The sequence below is a fragment of the Cylas formicarius genome, unplaced genomic scaffold (genome assembly GCF_029955315.1).
Source record: "Cylas formicarius isolate icCylForm1 unplaced genomic scaffold, icCylForm1.1 PGA_scaffold_1__22_contigs__length_36826433, whole genome shotgun sequence".
Classification (NCBI taxonomy): Eukaryota; Metazoa; Arthropoda; class Insecta; order Coleoptera; family Brentidae; genus Cylas; species Cylas formicarius.
The window spans coordinates 18,876,930-18,894,372 of record NW_026844264.1 but is presented as its reverse complement, the minus strand read 5'-3'; the positions used below and the strand labels follow the sequence as shown (position 1 = coordinate 18,894,372).

Genomic DNA, 17,443 nt, shown 5'->3' with positions numbered 1-17,443 from the left:
TTTTATATTCGGAATTTTGGTTTCCTTGAGTGTTAGGCAACCATGCTAATAGCTATTGAGAAGTGGAACAAGAACAATTATCCAAAAATCTTGTTGATGTTAACATTTTAAAACAAATCAATTTAAGAAAAAATTTATTGTAATTGATTATACCGCATATACCATTTGTAAAAAAGCACTAATAACGAGTTAAAAGATTATTATTATTTAAAAAATATCTTATAACTATTTACACTGTTTCCTCAAAAAACATTTTAAAAGCTATAACATTAAAAATTAACTTATCTTCAGTAGCGTACTAATAGTGCGCGACCTTAAGATTTTTCCAACAAAATGCAAAAATCGATCATAAGGCTAAAAAGTTTGTAGAAAAGTACGGCACAATAAAATCTTTTAAAAGAATCTAAAAGAAAAGCTTAATATAAGGAAATTAAAACAACCCGAGACTGTCTTATACAGCAACTTAAAGAATATTTTAAACTTAAAAACTAAGTCATAAATCGAAAAACTGTAACACGAAACCCTTAATTTTTGATATAACATAACAAGGAAGAAGAAAGTCTTCATAATGTGCCCAGATTGAAACCATGTGTCAGTGTTTCGTTTATACAGATAACTAGTGAAACTATGATTTTTTAGGTTTAGTTTTTAGGTTACTTGGAGCAACTTCAGTGACGCATTTTTGTGAAAAACTGTTTTTCTTATTAGGAATAGCCGCCATCCCTGCATCATTCTTTATCCAGCTATATTTACGAGAACACCTAGAGGTTTTATTAAGTTACGGTTATAAGTGAAATAGAATTTTGTAATAACCACTTCCAATTCTGTTTCAGTTAGGCCAATAAGTTTTGAAAGTTTTTCAGTTACATCTGTTTGCTTCATGTACCCAAATTATTGTCTAAATGTCCGTCCATATACACAAAATACTTTTGAAATATATTTTATAATTCTGTAAATAGTTAAATATTGTTAAATTTAATAAACGTACACTTTTAATTTAAAGCTTAAGTTATAAGTAAATTTCAGTTGTTTGAATCAAAACATTTATCAAGAAAACGTGCCAAATAGGCTAGTAACCAACCCATAAGATAAAAAATTCCTGAAATAAAATTCCTTAAGGTATATGAATCTCGAAACTTTGGATTTTCAACCACTGTAGGCACCGTTAAACGCAAATTTTATTGTTGTTATGCCTACAGTTATAGAAATTGAAAATTCCAAAGCCATTAATAAAATGAATTTTGCTTCGATTAATTTACAGGGTGAAACAAAATGAATGCGCAAAAAATAACCCTAGATTTATCTCTTGAAAATATTACATTTCTCTCATAGCGTGTTAAAGTTTAGTTTCCGGTATTGTTTTTTCTGTAGAGCTCCAACTGGTTTTGAAATATCGATACCAAAGTGCGGCATCAGATATTACGGAATTCTAATGTATTTTATTTTTTGTTACTTAATATATAACATAATCTGTCAGGTATAATGACAAAAATCATATTTACTTGATAGCATTATTTTAACTAGTTTCATTTAGAGTTTGCCTTTGATGCATTCATTGCGGACCACCCTGTGTATAATATTAATTGTTGCGTCAACAGCAGGGTGTGGATAGGACATTTTGTTATTCTGGACGGTGCATAAAATTTAAATTAGATTACGGCACCTGGTGGACAACGTAGAGAAAATATTAAAGTTCAAGTTCAATTTCACTACTGTGATTTTTGAATCCCTTATTTTAGTATTCCTCAAAAAGGTAGAAATAATTATACTTTTCATCTTAAATTCCTATAATAATAATAATTGTTATTTCATTTCATATCGATTGTACAAAATACAAATGAATAGTTAATAAGGATGCGACGCTTGTTCAAATAAACATTTAGTCAGCAGATATTCGGCTAGGACGGCGACTTCAAAAGGTAGGCAGATCATTGGCTCTCGACATTCCTTTGCTTTACAAATCCGGTTGCGGGACGACCTCTGGTGCTGACTTGACTGATGATTTATCTTAGGACTGCCGCTTGCTAGTGCTAAAGATTACTGCCGTCTCGTCACTTGACCGACTGGATCTACTTGGTCGATTTGCTATTCTGATATTCGGTTCCCCCTTTGCCCTCTTTTAAGTGACAGTCATGTGGGCAAAGTTGACATGTCTAAGTGTCATTGTGGAATGTCGTGTCGATAAAATTGAACCTTTTTATTAGTGTGTTAATCGAGAACCTTCTTTAAATAAGTAAAATACCTTAATTTCAAAACACTTTTTAGCACAGTTGAGCGAATTACTAACAAACAACAAAAGAAGTTAGGAATTATGATTTTAAACCACGACCGTTGGTTGGTTAAATAGAATTTTTCTCCAAAAGCAAAATATGTGTATGGTACGAAGGAATGGCTTGTTATACTTCTTACAAAGCTTCTGAGTCGAACTGAAGAAGCCAACAGGATGATTGGCGAAATGTTAGCAAGTTAGACTCAGTAAAAACCGACGCAGGAGGAATCCAAAAGTTTTGTAAAAAGTATCCTGTGGAAGTTTCTTTGAAGATTTAACGGCTTACACACTAGTGCTGCTGTAAATTGTTAAGTTCAGTTAGTTAAGTTAGATGGATTGAATGATTTAATTTGCTGAATTGAGTTGAATCAAATTTATCAACAAGCAAATTATAACTCCAATATTTCTTGGCCGAAATTCAGTTAGAAAAACATCGACCGCAATCTAAAAGTTTATACGTAATTTTCAATCATTTACATTATCCAAAGTAATTTGTGGCATAGTTTTTCAAATCGCTTCGATTATATTGGATAGATTTGAATTTCTGATAAAATTCACCTGCGATTTGAGTTATAGAGGATTCTTTTTTAATTTAATAATATTGAAAATTATGCACTGATTACGCGTGTGCAAAGTGTCACATCAACACGTCAGTTTTGGTTAGTTGGACGCTAGTTGCCAGCTTTTAAATTATTTCGATGTTTTAAGCTGGTTCTAGAAATTATAACTACGAAAGATATTACTTGCTGCTACTACATCATTAATTTTTTAAATCTACTTTCCGTCATCAGTGGTGTTAGTTACATGGACTTAAAGAAGCTGGTCAAGGTCAATTCTATTTTAATACCATTTCTGGGATGGCTGCCATCCAGTACATCAATCGCAAATGAAATTTCTTATGCTAACTTGTATTCATTGCTACAATAAATTAATTTTTCAAGACGTTAATACAATAATCACAAACAACTTTAAAATAAAAATTCCTGTCAATTTCTTACAAACTTGTGGTTTTAAATAAATTTATAGAAAACTCACTTAAAATTGTCATTTAAATACACTAAAAGTTATGAATAAATAAAAAAAATAAATTACCTTTACTTGTTTTATTAAAAAAAAAAAAATTTTTGTAGGTCCAGAAATGCTTAATTCCCAATATAGGTATTAGATAATTAAAAAAATAGTTAAAAAATGATTTTATTGAAATTTGGCAAGGCCGTTTATAATGATGAAGGGTTAATTATGCAATAACGATATTGAAATTGTGAAGTCGAGTGCCGTCCCAGCAACTGTCTTAAGAAATAGAATTGTCAAAAAGATTTTTGCCCATTACTTATTTTAAAAATTATAACTCCAATATTTCTTGGCCGAAATTCAATTAGAAAAACATCAACCGCAATCTATATTTATGTTCTCCAAAGTAATTTGTGGCATAGGTTTTCAAATCGCTTGAATTATATTGGATAGGTTTGAATTTCTGATAAAGTTCACGTGCGATTTGAGTTATAGAGGATTCTTTTTTAATTCGATAATCTATAATATTGAAAATTATGCACCTCATTATACGTGTGCAAAGTGTCACTTCAGCACGTCAGTTTTTCTGGTGGATTAGTTAGCACCTCTGGCATTCATACGTCACTCACAAATGCGTCAAAATGCCTCCAAAACTAAAAGTCGTAAGGAAAGTGTGACATGGACAGTGACTCAAGTATCGTTTGTATTTCGACCTTTTTTTACACACATTTGAAGTTTGAGAAATAGGAAAAATTCATTAAAAACTTGCAACGATGGGTGCGGGACACGAACTCGGCAAGCGCTTTCGTTTCTTTCAGTGCGCATTTAAAATATTCTTGTTTTATTAAAACAACAACTTAATTTGTCTAGTTAACTAGTAAGGTATAGACGGGACAGGAAGTGCCGCTCGTATATTTCCATCATCAAACGAATCGGTAGACATTCTAAACAATTAAATATTCATCAAATCATTCCGATGACAGCTCGATCACAATGAAATACCATCGGATAGTATATCTTGACCCATATCCGCGTTCTGCTCCACACTTAACGGAATAGCGGTCCGTGGTCGTCAACAAGAGCGGAGACATTAGTAAAAGCAACAACAAAAAGAAAACGCATTAAGTTAAAACGCGCAATGCCGAGGAAGCAAAAAACGTTAATTCATTCGTTATAGAAAACTTTCAATGAACATGAACACGAGCTGCCCACGCACGACGTCGGTAATCTTATGGGAAAGGCTATTAAAAATATATATATGGGATTGGAAAAAGTTATTTTGGCCTATTTACAAGTCCGTGACTGTATTCGCCGCGAGAATTTGAGGAATTTGTTCAGCGCGGGCGTATACAACAGATTTAATTTGTTCTGTCCTTATGGCGCTAATGCTACGTAAATCATGATTTGCGAACCGGTAATCCAAATAAATTGGTCAATTTTCTGTTTTCAGCATGGATCAAACGAATATATTTCGCAGGCAGTTAGGCGACCTAGAAGATTTGTCAATAAAAAATGCCTACAACTCTTTGCAACAATTTAGGGAATTAATTAATGACAATGACAATTGAAAACAACTTTCTATATATAATCAACGTGTTTTTATGGCTTTTTCCGAGTTTACAGATTTGCCCTACTCATTCCTATTAGAGTGTCGCTTAATATTTCATCGTGAATCAATGTCGAATGAGCCTATTCCTAGTTAGGATATGCGCCATTTCGTAGCGTTACCTAATGTCGGCTTCTTAGGACCTCTTCGCAACCCATTGCATTCTTAGAGGTACACCCAATTTTCTTCAAAAGTTTCTCGATATTTTTGCTGTAATTACCCATCTTTTTGAATAACAGTAAGTTTTGTAATAAAAATAGGGGAACAATACAATTTTTAAGTAATCAACGAGGTTATCACTAAGACTTTTTACAGGATGTGGATAGCGGACATCTAAAAAGTCCGTTAAACTGCAATAAGCTCCCATAATTTCCAAAATTTCGGGTTTCAGTAAATTTAAAGGTTTAAGGTTTAAATTTAATTACGAGTTACAATCAATATGTGTTATAAATGTATTCCAATAGGCGGCACTACTTGTTCAGTGAAATGTTCTTAATCAGTCTACGCCTCTTCTGCACTTTGTGTGCTTATTATTATAATAATAAATTACTCAAGTTTAATACTAGGAACTGTTATTGCTGTTATTGTTGATATAGTTATAAGTTTAAGAAGAAAAGTGAAAAAAATATCTGCTTCCATTATGTCACGATCTCTGTCTATTTTATACAAGTTATACAAGTGTAGCAACAACCTAGAAATACCGTTATCTTAGCTCCTGATTCTCTTGGCTAGAGTAAGTACGCTAGTTGGCAGCTTTTAAATACTTGCTGCTGCTAGATCATTATTTTTTTTAAATCCACCTTCCGTCATCAGTGGTATTAGTTACATAGACTTAAAGAAGCTGGTCAAGGTCAATTCTATTTTAATACCATTTCTGGAATGGCGTCGTTGATTTAACCGATAGTCGACATTAAGCTGCCATTCAGTAGATCAATCGCAAATGAAATTTCTTGTGCTAACTTAAGAATCTATTTACTGTTTTCATTTCTACAATAAATTAATTTTTCAAGACATTAATACAATAATCACAAACAACTTTACTCACTTAAAATTGTCATTTAAATACACTAAAAGTTATGAATAAATAATAAAAAAAGATAAATTACCTTTACTTGTTTTATTTAAAAAAAATTAAGTGTAGATCCAGAAATGCTTAATTCCCAATATAGGTATTAGATAACTAAAAAACGACTACTTGCAATCAGTTAAAAAATGTTTACACGATTTTGTTGAAATTTGGCAAGGCCGTTTATAATGATAAAGGGTTAATTATGCATTGAAATTGTGAAGTCCTGTGCCGTCACAGCAAGTGTCTTAACAAATAAAATTGTCAAAAAGGTTTTCCCCCATTACTTATTTTAAAAATTTTCATTTTAAACTCCAGAAGTACAATTTTTTAACTCCTTGTTTTTTACCGAAAACATAAAGATTGTGAAAATTGACAATTAACAGTTTTATGAATATTAATTTTTTGCACCCTTAGGCACAATAAATTTAGTTCTTGAAACTTAACACCACACCAAATAAAATGATGAAAATATCCATCAGCTTTATTGCAGGCATGTAGCCCAGTGATGTATGACTTTAATGAAAAACGAAAAGCGGAAAAAAAATGGCAACTATATAGGCCAAGCTATTAACGCGCATAGATTTTTAAATTGGAAGCTTCCTTTTGCTAGACATTCGCTTTGTTAGGTATTGCGATATTTCAAAATTTCTGCTTCAAGTGTTGTGGAAAAAATGTGTTTTTCTCATTTTTATTTATTCCGCTGCACTTGAAAAGAGGATTGTCCATATCAAAGGTGAATGTCAAACATAATATAAGGAAACGAAAACCAACCGTACTTTATTATTAATTTATTTCTCCTTGTTTGTTAAGAGTAATAAGAAACATACATATTTATACCCATAAACTGTAAAAGAAGACTATAACAAGCCGCCGGATTTGTTCATGTGGCACAATGTTTTCCCTGGAGTATTTACAAATATGTAGGTATGCTAAGCGCTAAAAAAACTTTACATTTACCATAATTTCTATCTAAAAGCGGTGAATTTATAATGTTCCTATTCGTGTTTAATCTTCATAAATCGCTTGATGCACATAACATATCGGACATGCGTACGGCAATAAAACGTATGCAAGTACGGTACTTTCACGCGGCTATAATGGATTTCTGGAAATAAACAAAAACACTTATAAGGGATGTATAAATATACAGGGTGATGGCGACACGTTTATAGGAGACAAGGCCCAAGGTCGTTCTGAAAATGATATAGTTAACATAAGCGATGGTCTATCGATATAAAATATTTTCAGTCGCGTAACATTGCCGTTATTTTTAAAACTTTGATGTTTTAAATAAAACGCCCGGTATATCACTGCATTTTTAGTGGTCCGTAATTTAAAAAAATATATATATCACGTTAAAATCACAAACTATGAACCCTACTCGGAACCCGACGTTATAACGCTAGACCTCTCTCTTATGCATAGACTAGGTCGAAATTTTAGTTTTCCATGATTTCAAAAATGACAGTAATATACATTTTATTGGAGCTAAAGGAAAACAACTTATTTTTCAAAGAACGCTGACGATATATATATAGGGATATATTATAAATTAATGATCACAACGTCCAATTTCAAAGACCGTTTATTTTTAAACAATATCTTTCACAAAAAAGTGCCTTTTGGTGCTTACCGTGATCGTGTTCAGGGTTTAAGTAATATAAAAATATGTTAAAAAAAACATATTTATAACGGTTTCATGATAGTTTCCTATGAACTATTTGGATTTGAAATAAACGTGATATTACTATCAATCGAGGCGCATTATCTTCTCTACAAAACGTCACGTCGAACCTAGCGAATTAATGAAGTTAATTTCTGAAAATAATTAACTCGAAACCATGGGTACGTTTGGTGAAACACATTTAATGAACTCAACATCGGATCTCTTGTGAAATCTCGTAAATTATACTACAACGTTTAATTGATAATAATTGTTGAGAGCATTAAGTTGATTCACCAATGTGGTTTTGTTAGCAAAATATATTCCGCCAAACAATTAATCTATTCATTCGCGGGAGAAATTGATATGAGAGAGAAATCGTCTGGCTTTCGATATTTGGCTAAACGATTATATTTTATGAATGAAATAATCGTCCGGAGATTATTTTTGTTTGGTGTTCATTTCCAGGATTAGGTTTATATTGATTGATTGATGACTCAAATACACCCAATATTAATGAAAAAGCAAAAACATTTTATTTATCGTTACTTTTTTTTATGTGAACTAAAACGCTTGTAATTATAGAGTTTTTGGCAGTAATAGTTTCTGGATATCCATCCTAAAATCATTCGGCAGTATTACACAGAAAAGGTTCAACTTTACGGTATTATAAAACTTGTAAGCCTGTGGAGACTTCGATTAGCAATCAGATGACGCACCTTGACCAAGTTCAATATGAAATGTTAAAGTGATATATAATAACGTATGAAAATACTATATTTACACTATAATTTACAAGGGTCAGGGGACAATATTATATTTACACTATACTTTACACCAGATAGGTGACGGATTTAGAGGGCCTTCTAATTACCACGTAACTGCGCGTACTTAATTCCTGCTTAATCAGCTTATTATATTAGAAATGTTTCTATAACCAATAATTATGAATTATGATACAGGGTTCTACTACCCGGTATCATAAAACTAGTAAACTTGGGGAGACTTCGATTAACAATCAGGCGACGAACCCGGCTAGATTTAAAATGACATTAAAAATTCAATAAGAAAATAGAATTGTTGAAGTGGACCACAATCCGTTCACCACATTCTTACAAAGTTCTAATAAAAATCGGCCATCCTTTCGTTTTGATTAGGCCCCTTTCTATAACGAATCACATAACATTAATTACACACCCAGAATCGTATAAGCTCGAACTACCTGTCGTTATACCGTCTCGTCTTTCTGTAGCACAGTTGCCGCGGAATTAATGATTTTGCACGAAGAAAATTAGGTTAGCTTTTGTCTCGCAAAGCGATCGGTATATTTTTAACAACGTCAAGTTTTAAATATGCAAACGCCCTGAGCGTAGGGACTTTCAATCCTCCCGATGAATGTAGGCCGATCGAGACGGATGTGTAATTTAAGATTCGTATTTTTGCCTTTAAATATATCGGAATCCGATTACAGTAAGGCAGTAAACGTGGTAATCTGCGCATACACTGTGTGAATATTTAAAATTTGAAAATAGTCGTTTTATACGAGAAGTGGAACGAATTTGTTGCGAAATAAATCTAGTAGTGTCCAATGACTTGCTCATTTCCTACGAAAATATTCTTAAATTGTATTTTCACATTGGGAAATATTTGGAAGACAACAATGGTGGATTAAAATTCATTCATTCATTCATTTGTTGTCTAGCAAGGCTAGAAAACTTTTGCGCCAAATTTTTGCCAAAAATAAATTACAGGGAGTTTTCAATTCTTAGGACAGGTTAGCAACATTACATTTTTGTATCAAACTGTTTTTTCTTTTTGGACAAGCACTTTCCAAAAAGACAACATAACATTGTCTTTAGTCTTCAGTGTTCGCAGCATAATTATCATCATATCATTTTCCTTTTGCCTAATTTGAAAATGTTCTTCATTTTTTGACTGCACGGATGTTTCATCTTTAGAATATTTGATACAAAACTAAACCAAAATATACCCAAAGAATGCACTTAGTGTTTTAATGATAAAGCAAAACCAGATCTCCCTCAGATATATAGTTTATTGTGGGACAACTTGAAAACCATAACCAAACCTCATCTTTACCAAAAACTATTACTCCACGCAGTGTTTGGACCAAATGGGTTAGAGCCAGATTTGAAAAATAAAAAGAACGCTTACTTAATTATTTTCAAGTATTTTTACAAAGTTTTCCAATGGTAGGACTTACTTAGTTGTAACCAATCTACACACGTTTCTGCGGATAAAGGAAATATGGGTTAATTAGTATGTTAAGACAATTCATGAATTTAAAAACGAAGAATATCGCCTACTCAAAAATTAGTGAGTTGTTTCAAAAAATAATAATAACTTATTAATTGAACCATTCAATAATTTTGAGCTTCAAAGGAAATTTCATAAAAATAGCAAAGGCAAGCATACAGAAATTATTTGGTAGGCTACCTAACTAGTGTCAAAAAAGAGCAAAAACTTGTTGGAAAATAGTCTGATACACCAGATTTGTGTCCTCTCGAGCAGGCAAATACTACTTTGCCCTTTAATGCAACAAAAACATGAACCAGGTCAAAGCGATTTTGTTAATTAAGCAGGAACACGGTCCCGGATTTCTCCTTAACCAGATAAATATTTTTATTATTTCGTTAAAAAAACCTGTACTGTTATTGTAATTTAATAGAGGATGAGCAATTTTAAAGTAAAGCTTGGCCGAATTACTGTACTAATTGCTATATTTTTGGCGTTTTTTCACACCGCAATAGGCTCAATTAAGTGTTGTTGACTTTGTTTCGCAGACGTTTCCACTGAATTGTTTCTTTATTTTTAATTAACTACTTTCGGGAAGTAGCGTTAATGAAAACCGAACAGACGAAAAAACTTCCGTTACGTTCTTAATGGCTTCGTTTTTGAATGTCGCGGAGCATGTCTTTATCTCTTGTTGACAATCAATAAAGAAATGGTTTAAATACTAAGTATATTTTGTTGTGATATTATTACAAAAATTAACACTAGACTGATAAAACAGACACCAAATAAAGAAAAGTAGAGTATTATTATTTATTATTAAATTTAAAAAAATATGTATTTATATTTCAGTCTCAATAATTTCATCAATTCGGGGCACTGGCATTTTTTTCTGACGATTTTTCTTTAGATCTTTTACTGGTCTATTTATTGATATTGTTGTTTACTGGCGACAAGTTGATACTTAACGCAGCTAATACCTTCCAAAAATATTCCGAAAATTGTTCGCTCTTCATTGACAAAATATAAAACTAACAATTTTTTGCGGTTTAGTCAATAACAGAACTAACAGATTTAGAAACTTACTCCCAAGAAGTCTATTTTCTGTAATCTTTAATTACTGTTTAAATAATACAATGTAGGTAATTGAAATTTGTAATGCAATCTAGTATAATAATAATGGTAATAATAATAATAATAATAATAATAATAATAATAATAATAATAATGGTAATAATAATAATAAAGAGTCTTTATTTGTTCATACTTCAAAGAAAAGATTACATTTAAGTAAATGAAGAAAGGGCGATATCCAACCCAGTTGGTTAAAGACAATCTCAAATTATTTTCCTTTTTGAAAGCTGTTTTTTTGTGTTTATATGTTAAAATGTGAAATAAAGTTGATTATTAGTATTATTATTTATGAAGCCCATTATCTCGCAAAAAAATGAGATACTAATTAATAGTATGTTTCTCATGTATAAAGGAATACCCCTTTGTAAATCGTTGCCTTTTTACAGGAGGGCAAAGATACTGTCGAAAATGTTAGTACCTACACTGATTCCAAAATTAATAATCTTTACTCATTTTAAAATGCTTGTAATTCAACGCCATTTATCTTTTTAACGAACAACATTTGCATTCATATTTACCGACCAAATCCAATTTTCATTAATAAGTTATGGCGACACCCAGTATATAAACTTTATATAACCGGTAGACAATTCGAGCTTGTTGTTAAATGTTTTACATTTTTACGTTAAAGAGAATAAATAAAAACGCGGAATGAAAAAAATAAAGTTAGACTACGAAGCACAAAAATAATATTACGCTAATAAAAGAGCAAAAATAACTTCGATGTTCCTGTGGATCCAACCTCTCGATTGGTTACAGTTCTCGCAACGCTAACGGATTTTGATATTAAAATGGTTATTTTAAAAAGTCGGATTTCACCTCTGTCAGTCACCGAATAAAAATAGTCATGCTTTCTTCTTATGAATGTTAAAGCTTATCAGCCTTCATGCTTTAATTATTCACGTTTAATTACGGTAATATGAAAGAATATAGATTTCATTTCGCAAAACTGCTCAAACCAGTTTTTATAAAAATTAGGCGATTAAAACTTACTTATTATGTGAGTGTTTTTCCATAGCGCGGCGCCAACTGGTCCTCTTAATAGCTGTATTAAATGTTGAGAATGTCCCTGACATAGCGGTGATCAAATTTTGTTATAACTAATAGCCCTAAGTGCATTTGACAGTCTGTAAAGCAATGCTGTACAATTTCACCAAAAAAGGTAAAATATTCAATATGCGATTTTAGCTGACTTGCCTCAAGCAAAGTCTACTATGCTCCGCTAAATTAGATTCTCCTTGTGAGTTGACACTGAAATATATTCTTGTACTAAGTAGTTTTCGCTCGCTTCAGAAAAAATATTTTGCTTTAACCAAATCGAAATTACCCATTTTATAGTTCGAAGAGAGACAATCATTAATTGTAGGATAGACGCTCAACAAAAACAAAAAATTTTATTATTATCGTCCAATTTCGTTTTATTTCCGGAAAACTTCGGAGTAAAAGGGATTTAAATTAAGTTTGCCGCCGTATCTCTTCAAACATATGGGACATTGCAGGGTTCCCATATGTTATCGTTCCCATTGTTATGTTATATATGTTATTGAACTATTTTTGATATGAAAATTACTTCTTACAAATTATCTATCGTGAAAATAATTAACTATTTTTCAACTGTTATCGCATACAGGGTGTTTACAAAATTATGATGAATATGATGTAAAATATGAGAACTTAAATTACGCGCGAATGTTGCTTGATCTAAAAATGTTATAACAACATACCCTATCTAGTTTGAAGAATTTGGGAGTCAAAAGCTGAAAACCAGAATATTGAATGCGCTACGAGGAAATATAACTGATTTAGTAGTAAGCTATGGAAATATATTTCGACAGTTCAATTATTCAAAAAATTGTCGGTGGGCATCAAGGTAAACGTTCAAACTAAAATAGTAACCCACCCGGTAGAGATATAAAGTTTACAGCATGGTTTATGAGCAACTGACAATGGAACTAACAATGTTAAGTCATAAATTCGGGATCAGGAAACCCTTCGTTGTCACGAAAATAAAAATATGATTTTTATAAGTTTGTTTTGAAAAATTTTTTTTCTTAAATTTGTTAATGACATTTGATTGACATTACATCGTACTCCTGTAAGAGAGTTGATATTTATATCTCACGTCGGAAACAGATAGAAAATAATGATTAAAACTTTAATAACCAACCTTATTTTCTAAATTCGGTATTCCTTTCCAAGTGCATTCCTAAAAAGGCACAGACACTTAACACATAACACTTAAACACCAGCAATCTAGTGGTAACGAATGTAACCGAAACTAGTGCTACATGCTCGAGAGGGTCTCGGCAAATATTACGTTACCATTTTTCGTTGAAACTTAACCCATGCAGCGAACCGACGGCCCGAGTACTCAAGCAAAATTTTGTGGTACACCTCAGAGGAACTACGAAAGACTGACTAAGTAGTTAGTAGCCGAATAGTACCGCTAAAGTGGGGAGACACCTGTGTAGGTATCTAAATCTCCGCAGCCGAACCAACGAATTTTCAAATGAGTGTCTGGGTTCTTAACACGAGTACCACCGTTCGCGGCGGGTTCCTGGTACCAGTATTTCCTTGGTCGTACTTCAAGGTTGGCGTTTGTCTTACGTTTCAGTTACGATGAAGGAAGTCTGTTACGGTTTACTAATTTCGTTGTTACAATGTGCGTAAAATTATTAGTATATTACTTTGGTCGGTTTTGTCCTTTTGTTTTTAATTTAACGGTTTACTTTCTTCGTGAGCGTCGCCGGTTTCGATTTTTATATTAGGTTGCGTGTTCCGAGATTATAATTCGTTCTTGGAAAAAGGATGCAATTTGTCACACTAAAATGATAAAATTAATGACTATTCCGACATAAATCGTAAAAAGCTAAATCATAAAAATGTAGCGGCGAAATATTTCCAAGCAATGCTCTTGGAACGGATGATGAGTTACAAAAAATATTTAGAAGCGAAATTTTTGCCAAAATGCCAACCTAATGTGTAAATTTGTTCGTGAACAGTTTTTTATTTTATTTATTTTTTTTTAAATAATTATTTATATTTAATAAATTAATATAAATCTTATACACTACTGATTAGGGGTTAAATGTGTTTTACTGTTGTCAAACTGGTTACAAACCTTATTATTAACTCCCGTCCTCAACCACACTTTCCTCCTTAATGATATAGATACACATATACAGGATGTCGCATAGCTTAACCGCCTAGCGATGATATAAACCAAAATAAGAAAATTTGTCCAATTTATTAAACGTTGTTAAGTTTTAATATTTCTGAAAAACCATCGACCAAGGAGATGCATCCATTTGGGTTAGTTTTTGAGCAGTATATGTATTTTCGAGGGTATTCAAAACAAAGCGATAGTCAAAGTTCAAAAACAATTATTCGCGAACAAATGGTAATTTTTCATTTTTTACTTAACTTTTTGGGTGTTTCTTAAGTTGCAACACCAAAAAAAAAAGATGCCAATTATTTTGTTTGATGATAAAAAAAACGAAGTTAAATGATACCAATTCTCAAGTAACGTGGTATTTTATGCAAATGCTTCTTGTATTAAACGGAAAACTTGTAGAAAAGTTTAAAAATGAACTTTTATGGGAATATGAAACAGTCAGCTTCAATTAAAAAAAAGTCTGCTGAATGTTCCACTGTTATTCTCGAAGCTATTACTGCTTCCGTATGGTCGAAGCACTTTTTACAGTCTGTTAAGTACCTGGTATTAGAATCATGTTTAAAAGTGGTTTAGGCGACGCAAATTTAGGTTTTAATAATTTTTTGATCGATAGGTTTTTTTCCCGAACGCGGAACTGATCAAAGTTGATTGATAACTTTTTTCAACTTTTGTCTCCACGGGGACCTGCGTACCGCTCCAAGGTTAGCCCATATAAAATTAAGATTCTTGAAAATGCTAAAACGACAATTTTATAAATCTTGATTAGGAGCGTGGTTGAATGTTTATCGGGAAAACGTATAAAAACTTTGAACACTTCGAACGGACTTGTTATTTTTTGGGTTGCGACATACTGAATGCATTAATATCACATTGTGTCGTTAATTGATTAAATTGTAGGCAGTCACGTTACTTTAATTATCTTACTTTATGCAAAAACAAATTCAATAAAAATTTATATAGCGTATGTTTCATGTTTTTCTACATTAGCGAACTGAATACATATTCAACATAAAGATGAATACGGACATGAAAAAGGTATTTCGAACACACAGTCTATCGTCCAAATACATAATGAAGATTGTCAAACAAAAATATGGTGGGTTTTAAACTCACTGCACAAAACCACAAGTTGTGAACGTAAATAAAAAAATCCATTAGCAACAGTGTTGAAAGATTAAATTTATTATCTCACGTTAATGTGTGCACGTAATAGTAGAAAACGTATTAGGTATTAAATAGCTGATTTTTATGCAAAATTCTATGCTAATAAACAAGTGTATATTTGCTGAAAATGTCATTTGACCACTTAAATCTAGTGATATTTCCTTTATTAATTAAAAGGTTATACACACGAAGTTATAATTTTAATAACAATATCAGGAAATGTCAGGCCTACTAGTATAGTATTTTTTACGAGGGATCGTAAAAACAACTCAAGGCAATAATGCGCTACTTGTGATCAACTTCGCAAATAAATATTGAATTTCAGGAACTATTCGTCATCCAGACTTGCGGTAAAAAATTTATCACTTAAGTGGTCAATGTGAGAAAGTGGAAAATATTTTCTGATTTCCAAGGTGGACGTCAGGGAGTACAACCGTCATCTTGAACTTTTAAAGTGATTTTTATGTGAAACCCATCTACTAGATAAACTACAAATATCTATGCTTTTTAAAACTAAGCTCTATTCTAGGGTTTTTAATTCAGCAGTTTGTCACCCATCTATAGTGGAGGATGATTCAATGTTTCTTAAATAAACTGCCATAACTCCGAACGATTGAACTAATTTATTTCTTTTTTTCAATTTTGAATTTCCAATTCCCGACTGTCTTTTGTGGATCCATTAATGTTAATTTTTTTAGGCTTCTTCGGCACCTTCCCTTAGAAGCAAACTGCTTAAGGGGTCATTATTCCTTTCGAGTAATATTGTATTTGCTCTAGCATGTAAGGGGTGTTTGTTTTCGATGTATAGAACTTTAAGTTGCAATAAAACAGCGATGGATTATTCGATTGACATGAATTTTATTTATCCGAACGATAATCTTGTGGCATTACATTTTAAATATGATTTCTGGCATATGACCGCCACAGCTGGCGCGGATGTAGTCCAATCTGGACGTCCAATTTTCGATGACTTTTCCCAACATTTGTGGCCGTATACCGGCAATAACACGGCGAATGTTGTTTCCAAATGGTCAAGCCTTTGTGGCTTATCCGCATAGACCAATGACTTTACATAGCCACACAGAAAGTAGTCTAGCGGTGTTAAATCACAAGATCTTGGAGGCCAATTCACAGGTCCAAAACGTGAAATTAGGCGGTCACCAAACGTGTCTTTCAATAAATCGATTGTGGCACGAGCTGTGTGACATGTTGCGCCGTCTTGTTGAAACCACGTCTCCTGGATATCATCATTCGCTTATGAAAATCGGGAACAACGGCAATCTCGTTTAGGGCCCATTCGACGAATCTACGCCTTACTTGATGATCGTTTGGCTTCAATTCTTGCACGAGTTGGATTTTGTAAGCACGTAAACCAAGATCCTTCCGCAAAATCTTCCATAAAGTGGATGAACACAGATCCAATTCCTGTGCTCGATGGCGGATGGACTCATTCGGGTCTTCCTCAATGCTACGCTCTACAGCAGCAATAGCTTCTTCTGTACGCACCGTACGGCGTCTCTGGGGATGCGAGTTATCAATAAGAGTAAATGTGGTGCGAAAACGTTCCATGGTTAATCATCGAATTAACTGCTCTGATGGACGATTTTGTCGACGATAAAATGGAAGTAGTGCGCGATACGTATTCCGCACAGAACCATTATTTTCGAAATAAAATTGCACTGGTTGCAAGCGTTGCTCAGGCGTGAGTCTATTGATGATGAATTGCCAAACCAAACTGAGAATAAATCACTTGGCAGCTGTTAAATCGGTCGCCATCTTGAACAGTAATGCCAACTTAAAGTTCTATACATAAAAAAAAGACCCCGTATAATTTTTAGTTTGGAATAAGAAACTCTATATTTATTTATATATTTTAAATATATTTTTAATTTATTAATAAATTAATCCAGCTGTAATAGCGTCCTTCTTGCGTGTTCATATTGTTCGATTAAACTCTTTAGTTTTTTTTAATAGATTGTTGTAAATTTTTGTTATTATATCAGTTCCAGCAATAAATGTTTTTTTCCAACAAGACCAAATTTGTTCAATCGGTTAGGAGCTACGGCTGTTTATTTAAACAAACAACCAATCTTAATAGTAGC

At 32.5% G+C, this 17,443-nt stretch overlaps 1 protein-coding gene across 4 annotated transcripts in view; it reads right to left on the bottom strand.

The window, feature by feature from the left end:
* Window positions 1-17,443, bottom strand: part of LOC132697375 (gastrula zinc finger protein XlCGF53.1) — a 343,567-nt gene that overhangs the window by 51,773 nt on the left and 274,351 nt on the right. The window contains exon 1 of one of the 4 annotated variants that reach the window (XM_060662827.1): window positions 13,170-13,429. The exons of the other annotated variants lie outside the window; for them this stretch is intronic. The gene's annotated coding sequence lies outside the window, so the exon portion shown is untranslated. Of the gene's footprint in view, window positions 1-13,169; window positions 13,430-17,443 lie in introns of those variants that run through there. 4 annotated transcript variants of the gene reach the window in all.